We start from the raw sequence: 11,094 nt of genomic DNA on the forward strand, positions 1-11,094 counted from the left end.
GCATCGTGAGAGTCTCAGAAATAAGATGCCCTGGTGGAGGTAAGATCTCATAACAATAGATACTTTGTTTCCACATAAAGTGACTAATGAGTGCAGATGCCCTTCAGCATTGCTCCAGCTCACATTCTACCTTCAGCATTGCCTTTTCCTGTCAAGTGTAGGAACCTCTGGGCATAACAGTTCCGTGCTCCTCATAGGAAGCACCTCATCTAATGATGTATGACAAAGGAGTGTATACTACCACTGCCATAACATGTAGGAGAATGAGACTTCATTACCAGTTCTGAGCTGCTGGGGAGAGCAAAGGGCCTAGCTGCAGCACAGCACCAAGATGAGCTAAATCAAATAATAGTTTCCTACTACTACTGGCAAAAGCTGTGTCAAAAGAAGGGTGATATGACTAGGGGAGATCAATAGAGGAGGGAGTTCATCCCTTACAAAGCGATTTAGTAATTGCTCGGAATGTACTGTGTTAGTCCTGAGAGACAATATATAAAATAGAAATGTGAAACATTTCTAGAAAATAGAAACAGAAATGTGAAAAAGGTGTTTTTTTTCTTTTTCTTTTCCTTGTAACTGTTTGCATGACGTCTTGCAAAGCTGAAGAGCATGATTGGAGCATATCTGTATACGTGGGTTCTTATTCACACCTGCTAGTTAGGCAGCGACACTGAACAGACATGCATCTACTCAGCTGAACTGAATGTTGAGCAACTAGGCAGGCTCTCATGAGGTAAAATGTATGAGAACCTCTGTTTCTGGAACTAATGTATTAGCCAAGTGTTCAAAGCGGATGGTAATGTGGATTGTAGAGTACTTTACAAGCAAAATAAGATTTAGGGCTTCATAAGTTTTTAGTAAATGCTTATCTCCTATGATTGTGGTGACTTAGAGGATGAGGAATCATAACAGACTGGGTTTTTTTGTTTGGCTTTTTTTTCCAGAATTAGGATTTTAAAGCTAGTGCATGCTGCTATCCTGAACAGTTACAGTGAGTTCCTTAGGCCTCTGCATGAAGATTCCCATCACTTCTACCCAAGTAGTAAATAACTTATTTTTCAGAACAGAAGTGATTTAAAACAGTTACTGAGGTAGCTTACGATCTCTTGCACAGCCAGCTACACTTAGTTTTCCATTCTGGCCCAATATCATCACTGATAGCTGTAGCAAGATTTACAATTTGTTTACTAAGAAGGAATGATGTTATACAGATAAGATACTGCATCAATTATAGTGCAGGAAACTTGCTTGGTAAATACTAGTTACATGCAAAACTGCACAAATAATAGAATCTAAATTTCATCTTCACATAAATCCAAACCATGTATTTTTTATGCACTTTTATATATATAACACAAAACCTAGCTAGTGTCAACTCAATAATGAGTTTCATGTAACTTAAAGTAGTTCATCTGCTGATTGATTTTTTGGCTTCATTTCATGTTGTTAGTCTCAACGGTGGAAAATTGTCAGAAGTCTTATGGTTATTTCTGGCATCCAAAGATCCTAGTGTTTTTGTGTCTTTGGGAGATAGGTTGGGAATAAGATTGGTTTAGAATATTTTTTTCTTCTTTTTTTCTGCTTACAACAAATAAAGAAGTATATGATCTGGAATAGTACTTAGGACTTACATAGAAAATTTGGATTTCATATAAAAATATATATAATTGTGTACCTGTGTTACAGTCTGCATGTGTCATACTCTTCTCAACTGAACTAATAGCTATCCTACTCGCTTTTAGTGAGGAGATAAAGGCTATAGAGATTATGATGAGATTTACTTTTTTCCTGAATGACCTATTTTCTTTTAAATACTATTCAATAACCTTTCTCTTACTGTGGTTTGCTTTGTACTTTAAGACAAAATTGATCCCTGAACAGAAAGTTGATGGGAGAGTTACATGCCTTTTAAATTCTATGTAAACTCCACCTGGTGAATGGGATTTATAATGATATTTTGCAAGGAACTCAACTTCACCTTCAAGATGTGGTTAAAGCGTTCTTATCTTGATAAAGTAGGCCATTTGTGAGGAGAGACACTGCTTAATATGAGTTGAAACAAGCTTCACTTTTTTCATCCTGAATTTCTTGTAATTTTGAATAGGAGTTGTAAACAGTAATACCTATTTTCCCCTTGTCACAAGACTTCTTTCTCAACATCTGTTACTTCATACCTGCCTACTGACAGGGACTAAGAAAGTATCATCTCTATGTTCAATGCTATTGTCATACTAGATCAGACTATCATTTTGCTGTCCCTAGGTCCTGTTTGTTGTGATGCCTATAAACAAACTCCCAAAGAATGTGTATCCTTAAAGGCTGAGTTCAAATATATAAAATTTGGGGATTTAATTGAAATTTTAAATGGAAGTTTTTACATACTTTGCAGTCCACTTACATTATGAGTGTTTTAACTTGGACTCTTTATCTATGCTGTCATCCAGACATTCTTGATGTGCTTAACTGTTGGTCTTACTAAATAAATTCCACAGCTGAACAATCATCTCTTCTTATGAATATGGGCCAGTTCTTTAAACGGGACATGTTTTTCTGCTTTTTTACTTTATTTATAAGGGTGGAGATCTTCGGTATCATTTTTGTGTTAGTTCTTGTACCCAAGGCCAGAATATAGTCCAAATATGTCTTAGTATTAATTCCAGATGAAACCAGTGTGGAACAAAGTAATGATTTAGTTCACGTCAAGACTCCAAGTTACACAATAATATCTACTATTTTAATGTACTGTCATTATTCAGGAAATAAAGTTTGTGTTAGCTTTTAAAAACTAGCACAATAAATCATATTATAGTGAAGGAGTTGTAGATAGCATGGCCTTGGATTCCAAAAACATACAAGAATTTATTTCCAATTTCTTTTTTTCTGCAATCACAAACCAGTATAAACACTGGAAGAGTGCACACAGTAGTTTGCAAGCAAGAAATTTAGTTCGAACTGTGTTTCAGAAGTTTAGACCTGTGCCTGTATACAATTACTTACATGTCTCTTGTCATTATTAGCAAAACTGCTTTTAATAGATTTTATAAAAGATAAATGAGCAGTGATTTAACTGATAAATGAGCAGTGATTTAACCAAAGAGCACTTTGGTTAATTTGGACAAATTCATGAGTATTTATTTGTATTTGCAAAAATAATTATTTTAAAGAATAACTGTCGTGGTTCTGACAATGTTTTTAAAACAGCATTCATGTAAGGCTTTACTATCTGATCTAATGTCTAAGCTATGAACAGTCTTGCAGTCTTCCAAGATACTTGTTCAACTTGTTTCAGGGCAACCTCATAACTACTTTTCTACCTTTGTCTATAGCTTGTTCTGAGATAATGTCTTGAAGGCTTGCTGGCTAATACATCTTTTTGATTTAACAGGATATCCTTGGTGTTTCAGGCTTTTTCCTGGTTATTGTTGGTGGTGGTGGAGCTTTATTTTTTTTTTTAGTGTGGGCTATCCCAGCAGCATGACTGCAGCTCAGCATATTTTTAGGTGTGTACAGAGGTATCCTAACCATTCTTCTTGCTTCTGCCTATTTACTGTGGAGAAAAAATACTTGTCTGATTCATATAGCTTAGTTCTTAGGTGCAGTTTGTGAAATTGGCATCCTTGGTCTCTTAGAGTTCCAGGTCTAGAATCAACTAGATAATCCAGATAGGAACTGAAATGTGTGGACAGAATTTGAAGATGAAACTTGTATAGCACCCAGCAGCAATTTGACTGCTTTAAAAATGTTACTACATTCATTAGTGCTGATCTAATAGTTGAATAACTGCAGTTAAAATTTATGATAAAGGAACAATCATCCTCTCTAACTTGCTGTAAAAACCTAGCACAGAAGTGCACCAGTGTTTGCATTTCTGTGCCTTTTGGACTATATGACAGCATAGAGCACAGAGTTACAGGAATAACTTCAGAGTATAAATCAAATATATTCAGAAAATTATTAATGCTTTATAAATCTCTATTGACTTGACAACTTTATATGCTAAAAGGGAATTCTTTTTTGTATAAATATTAGGGGTTTAGAATTCAGACTTCTTGAAGTGACTGCTTTGGGGGAACAGCAAGATCTAGTAGTGTAGGAGAGGCATTTTATTCTAGCAGGAGTTAAAAAAACTGTACTGAAAAATACTCACAGGATTGCATCATCCAAGCCTGAGATAGCTATAGATTAATGTTACAGTTACCTTCTAGTATATTTATTTTCTGTCCCAAATCTGAATTTATATCCTACAGGAGGAAAACAGCTTGATACTTTATTTTTGAAGGTGCTGTCAGTCACTGTACTAGGCTCCTAGATTATCTGGGAAAGGTGGGACAGAAGGTCTGTTGTGAGCTTGCTTTGCAGTCATGTGTCTGCTGACTGCATACTTACGAATAACTTTCTCCAGCTGAGTAGCGCAAATAGTGGCTGTTCATATCTTTCTGCCCCTATGTGGACTTCGATAACTATCTGTCCTGGGTTCAGCAGTAGCAGTCATGTTTTTTCCTTTGTGTTAACTGGTGCAGTGCTGTGTTTTGACTTCTAGTTTTGAGAACAGCGTTGGTGAAGCCGATGTTGTCGGTTGTTGCTAAGTGATGTTTACCCTGACCAAGGACTCTGTGAGGCTCATGCTCTGCCAGGGAAGAGGGGAGGCTGTGAGGAAGCAGAGGCGGGGCGCCTGACCCGGGCTAGCCGGGGAGGTATTCCATACCACAGCACGTCATGCCTGGGGTGGGGGGTAACTGGGAGTTACCCGGAAGGACAGGAGCTTCCGGGTGGAACTCGTTTTCTTGGCCGGTGGTATCGTATTCTCTTCCCTTGTTATTTTCCCTTATCATTGTTTTAGCTGATAGTAGCGGTGGTGATTTGTTGCTGGACTGTTCTTGTCTCAACCCGTAGGAGTTGCACTCTCTCGATCCTCCTCCCCGTTCCTCCGGGAGCGGGGAAGGGGAGAGCCCCGGTGCAGGGAGGGGGGGGGAGACGAACACGGACCTTGATTGTTGTCAGCTCGGCACCACTCACTGGGAGTGAGTGAACAAGTTACCTGACTGGGTTTAAACCACGACAAGTTACCTGACTGGGTTTAAACCACCACAGCTAGTACCGGCTAGCTCAGTCGGTAGAGCATGAGACTCTTAATCTCAGGGTCGTGGGTTCGTGCCCCACGTTGGGCGCCAAAAAAGAACTGTCGTGGTTTAAACCCAGTCAGGTAACTTGTTCACTCACTCCCAGTGAGTGGTGCCGAGCTGACAACAATCAAGGTCCGTGTTCGTCTCCCCCCCCCTCCCTGCACCGGGGCTCTCCCCTTCCCCGCTCCCGGAGGAACGGGGAGGAGGATCGAGAGAGTGCAACTCCTACGGGTTGAGACAAGAACAGTCCAGCAACAAATCACCACCGCTACTATCAGCTAAAACAATGATAAGGGAAAATAACAAGGGAAGAGAATACGATACCACCGGCCAAGAAAACGAGTTCCACCTGGAAGCTCCTGTCCTTCCGGGTAACTCCCAGTTACTCCCCACCCCGGGCATGACGTGCTGTGGTATGGAATACCTCCCCGGCTAGCCCGGGTCAGGCGCCCCGCCTCTGCTTCCTCACAGCCTCCCCTCTTCCCTGGCAGAGCATGAGCCTCACAGAGTCCTTGGTCAGGGTAAACATCACTTAGCAACAACCGACAACATCGGCTTCACCAACGCTGTTCTCAAAACTAGAAGTCAAAACACAGCACTGCACCAGTTAACACAAAGGAAAAAACATGACTGCTACTGCTGAACCCAGGACACTATCACATTCTTTTCTGAGTCTGCTTGAAACATCTAAAGTGTGTTTTCCCAGCATCCTATAAATTCTAGATCTCCTTTAATCTGAATGAGGCAGGGAGGGAGGGCACACACCTATTGCTGATAAGCTGTTTACTGTCATATGCTCTGTAAGTTCAGCTTCCTTTTTCTTGTCTCAATATTGTTTGTAGCTTATCTGTAAATAAGGGTGAAACAGGAAAAGAAAATAGGGACAAATAGTAAAAGGTTTTATCCCTTGTTTTAAAACATCATATGTATTTTGGGGGTTGCTTATGCTTAGGATACATTGCTTCACAGTGTACTACTTGGACAGATGTGATATATGGTGATTTGCCAAAACAAAGTCTGTAATATTCAACTATCTTCTCTAAAGCTTATGTTAGAAGGTTGGATAAAGTTGCATTGAGACAGTTTTGTTTTGTCAGGGTTGCCTGGAAGTAAAATTTTTGAAGTAATATGGATGGGGAATGTTGTACTTTAAGTGCATGAAAGCAGCATTAGTAAAATTTGCTTGAAATGGCTTATGGTAGTCCATATTTTGTTTTCACTTAATACTGTATAATTTAGAGGCATTCTTTTTACAGGAAAAAAGTGAAAAAAAAAAAAAAAGCAGAACCACATCTAGCACCCAGTTTTCTCAGAAGAAAGAATCTAGGGAAGTGAAGGGGAGGCAGATAATGCCTGTTTTCAAGGAAGTAGTACTGAATAAAAAGAGCAGGAGAACCAACAACATTACAAATGGATTTATACTTTTTGTTCAATCAGTGTAACATATTTTTGTTACACTAATCATGCATGCGATGTTATAACAGAATTATAAACTCAATTAAGAAGTAGCAAGCTGCTGTGACAAAACCAGTCATGTAATCAAAGCATTACTCTGCTGGTATTCAGAAAAATAGTAATTACATGGCTTCTTGCTTGGAGGTGTGAGTGAGAGTAGGGTAGGATAATGTGGGCCCAAAATGCCTGCTGACAGAAGAAGAAAGCCTTATCCTGTGCCATCCTTCCTCCTGTCTTCTCCAGAAGCCCCTACTGCTAGGTTTTACAGAAGCTGACAGATACAGGTGAAAAATTTGTTCTGTTTTTGTAAAGGAACCATATTATTCCCTGATCCTAAGTAAAGAAAGCAAGCAGGTTCTTACAGGAGTCATTTTTTTCCTTATGGAGATGGACACATTACACAGTATTACTGCATAGAATCTTTCATTTTTTTAAGGATGAGACAAGAGGAGAAGAAGGAGCTCTAAAGCTATAAAACTCCACAAACTCACCTGTCAGGATCTCTGCGTAGAGTTAACCACTCAGTTATAGCAGATGGCAGCACTGTTGTGAGTTTGCTGCCTCCAACAGCCTCTGAGTTAGGCCACCTTCTTTGTACATGCCTAGAGCTCTCTCTGCTCTTTGGTTAGAACATGCAGTTATTTTATGAGCACCTGAAAATAAGTATTTCATTTATTATAAAAACTATACTTCTTTTACACAGTTGTTACTTGTGTGAGTAGATTCATCAAAGACAGTAGACTTGCTTAACTGTGCAGCTAAATTGTAATATATCTTATCTTTGTCAAACAGTTGGTATCTTGAATTAAGAACTGCTATAGACATTTAATTACCAAAAGTGATTGAGACAATAATTATTATACTGTCTTGTATTTCTGTCACCAGAATTGTTAGAGGATTATTTGTACTAGATTTTATATGCTTCTTAGATTGCTGTTAAAAAATAAAATCCACAAATTTTTACAATACTAAACCAGTTTAAAACCTATTATATATTTAGTTTGTTTATCTGTTCTTTTGATATTTGCTTACATAAAAAAACCAAACTCCAAGCTTTTCTTGAGCCATGTTTTGAAAGGATAGGTATCATCTCTGGAGTTCAGGATTTCTATTCTAGCCCTCTCTTTCCCTGAGAGCAAAAATATGTGTCTGGCCTTTTGAGCCCATGGTGGCTCAGGACAAGCAACAGTGGAACTTGCAGCCTTTCATCTCCCTTTTTTTTCTTTAATCTGTTTTCATAGCCACAGGTATAAATGAAGTCTTTGTTTTCATTTTCTCTAATTTTCTGCTTAGTTCCCCTCAAAGCAAGCTCTTTTTAGAGCCTTTAAATAATCCATTACTGTGATGCTTTTTTCTTGAAGTGTTACAGGCTTTGTTTCTCCAGGGAATGGACTATATGTTTTGTTTAGTACTGTAACCTATAAATTACTTTCTTTCTGAAACTGCTTCTTTTACTTTCAACTGAGGAGATGACTGGACATTAGATATAGGCAGGCATTTCCTGCCTTATAATGTAACAGTACCAAACCAGTGGTACCTGGAGGCAACCTTGTGTTTCACAGGTTTCTTAGTCAGCTGCCATACACCTGTGGAACAGCCCTGTGTAAAGTGCTGCCTCAGCGTGACTATCCTGAGTGAAAGCACTGGCATGTGGCTGTCTGCTGATAGATACTATCAATCAATTGTAATGAAATATTTCACTCCAAAGTAAATGCTTTTGTAGACATTATCCTCATCTATAGTCAGGTGTGAGAGAAGGGAGCAAGATATGCGTAGGAAAGATCCCAGTTAAAATTTTGTAATGAGTTTCCAGTGTAGTATGTTACATACGTTTACTAACCACCCAAATTTGTGCAGTGTTCCCATGTGATATTTACTTTGACCATAGATGAGCTGGATCTGAGCATAAGAAAAAAACCAACCCAGCAGCTGAATGGATTTAAGATAGAAAAATGAGATTCTTCAATTTAATATCAACTATAGTAACTAACCCTTGCTGGCATTCTCTGTGACCATTCCAACCTTTATGGAATTCTGTTATTTAAATTGAATAAAAATTCAAAGTTACTACAAAGCCTGGAGTTTTCGATGATGCTGTAGACAAGATGTTTGTTCTTTTTCCCCAACTTTTTGCTGGTTTTGGTGGGTTTTGGCTTTTTTTTTGCTTCTGAAAGACAAAGGAAACACAATTCACCTGGCTTTTTTAGCTGCCTCTGCTTTACAACAGGTTTTTCTCGTTACTGTTCTTCTCCTTTCTGGGTCAAAATAGTTTCATATGCCTTGTGATTATTTTTTTTCTTTGGTATTTCTAATATCATCCCCATTAGAAGTGGGAGGAATGTGACATAACCAGATTACACGAGTGTACTCTTGGCCAGGAAATGGCAGTGCAAAAAGTAATTTGCTTACAAATATTTACTCTAGAAAAACATGACCTGAATAATGAACATCACCTGTTCATATGCTGACAAATAGCTACTTTCAGCATCACTCCTATAACAATAACAATGTCGGTTATTCTGGTTTCAAACAACTTGAAAAGATCTAACACTAATCATAGAATCATAGAATCATAGAATAGTTAGGGTTTGAAAGGAAATTAAGATCATCTAGTTCCAACCCCCCTGCCACGGGCAGGGACACCTCACACTAAACCATGCCACCCAAGGCTCTGCCCAACCTGGCCTTAAACACCGCCAGGGACAGAGCATTCTCAACTTCCTTGGGCAGCCCATTCCAGTGCCTCACCACCCTCACAGTAAACAGCTTCTTCCTTACACCTAACCTGAACTTCCCCTGTTTAAGTTTTAACCCATTACCCCTTGTCCTATCACTACATTCCCTAATGAAGCATCCTTCCCCAGCATCCTTGTAGGCCCCTTCAGACACTCAAAGGCTGCTGTGAGGTCTCCACGCAGCCTTCTCTTCTCCAGGCTGAACAGCCCCAACTTTCTCAGCCTCTCTTCATACGGGAGGTGCTCCAGTCTCCTGATCATCCTTGTGGCCCTCCTCTGGACTTGTCCCAACAGTTCCATGTCCTTTTTATGTTGAGGACACCAGAACTGTAGACAATGCTCCAAGTGAGGTCTCACAAGAGCAGAGCAGAGGGGCAGGATCACCTCCTTCAACCTGCTGGTCACGCTCCTTTTGATGCAGCTGAGGATGCGATTGGCTTTCTGGGCTGCAAGCGCATACTGAAGCTGCTCATGTTTGTTTTCTCATCAACCAACACCCCCAAGTCCTTCTCTGCAGGGCTGCTCTGAATCTCTTCTCTGCCCAACCTGTAGCTGTGCCTGGGATTGCTCTGACCCACGTGTAGGACCTTGCACTTGGCAGGGTCAAACTTCATGAGGTTGGCATCAGCTCACCCCACAAGGCTATCAAGGTCCCTCTGGGTGTCAAAATGTATTAGATGTATTTGCAGTTTTGCATGGATAGTTCTTTCCTTTTTTTTTTTTTTAATCTAAACATAAGTTACTAAATAAATCCTGAAATATCATATTTCAGAATCTGGATAAAAGAAAAAGTAGAGAGAACTTAGAAAGAGCTACATAGCATTAGCAGGACCCTGCTAATGTCCTCAGACACCTTAATATTCTGGCAGAAAGTTATCTTTACTGCCTTGCTGTTTGGTTGTTCACTTTGGACAGTTTTAAATCTAATTTGAAGGAGATATTCTTTTACTTTCCCAACTGATTTGTCTTTTTGTTTCTTTAAACTAACTGTTTTCTACCTGTAATAGAGACTTGTTAAAAGCATCATGCCTTGCATCATGAAAGAGACATTGTGGTAAGATATTTTTTTTTCTCCTCTTTGTTGCTTACATGCCACAAAACAATTACAATTTTCTTTTTTTTTTTTTTTTTTCAGCATGGATGAGAGCAGCGATTGCACTTTGATCAGAGACAGCAGGCAGTAGTCATACATTTTAAGTGGAAAATGGTTAGCTATTTGGTAACTGTCAAACTTCAGTGTGTTGGTGGAGTTTTTCCTTCCCTTCCATCTAGTCTAAATAAAGCAGTTATTTGTATGTGGTTTTTTAATCCTTCTCTTTGTTGTTGTTTTGTTCCACGTGCTGGAAAAGTAGCTCTGACAAATTGCCACAGTCTTGGTTTTGACAAAAATACCATAAGGAAAAATGCAGTTTCTTTTCAGTGATCTGCATACTGTCTTGTTTCAGGAGCACAATGCAGTCTAAAGTTGAAAACGCTAAGGAGAACCTTCCAAGTCTCCTGTAACATTGACAAATTGGATCACTTGACCTGAAATGACTAAATCATGAAAATGCAGCGAACAATGGTAGAAATAGGAAAAAAAGTCATGACTCCTGACAGAAAAGCTAATGCTCTATCAGTTAATGCTACATCAGTATGATTTTGGTATTTGATCATAGTATAGTTGTGAGCTTAAAAATTACAGACAAAAATAATCTTGAAAGTGTTGAAATAGTTGTTGTAAAAAGTCACATACATAAATTCACCTTTATTAATGACCTTTACTAATTAATTTCTGAGTC

The 11,094-nt window shown here is 39.0% G+C and overlaps 1 non-coding gene across 1 annotated transcript; it reads left to right on the forward strand.

The window, feature by feature from the left end:
• Positions 1 to 5,094: 5,094 nt before the first annotated feature.
• Positions 5,095 to 5,168, forward strand: TRNAK-CUU (transfer RNA lysine (anticodon CUU)). Its single transcript has one exon. It is a non-coding gene; the product is annotated as a tRNA-Lys (tRNA).
• The last annotated feature ends 5,926 nt before the right edge of the window (positions 5,169 to 11,094 follow it).

Source organism: Pezoporus flaviventris, unplaced genomic scaffold (genome assembly GCF_033815535.1).
Source record: "Pezoporus flaviventris isolate CSIRO_AGI_PZ_B2104156 unplaced genomic scaffold, CSIRO_AGI_Pfla_v1 ptg000056l, whole genome shotgun sequence".
In the NCBI taxonomy this organism is placed as follows: domain Eukaryota; kingdom Metazoa; phylum Chordata; class Aves; order Psittaciformes; family Psittacidae; genus Pezoporus; species Pezoporus flaviventris.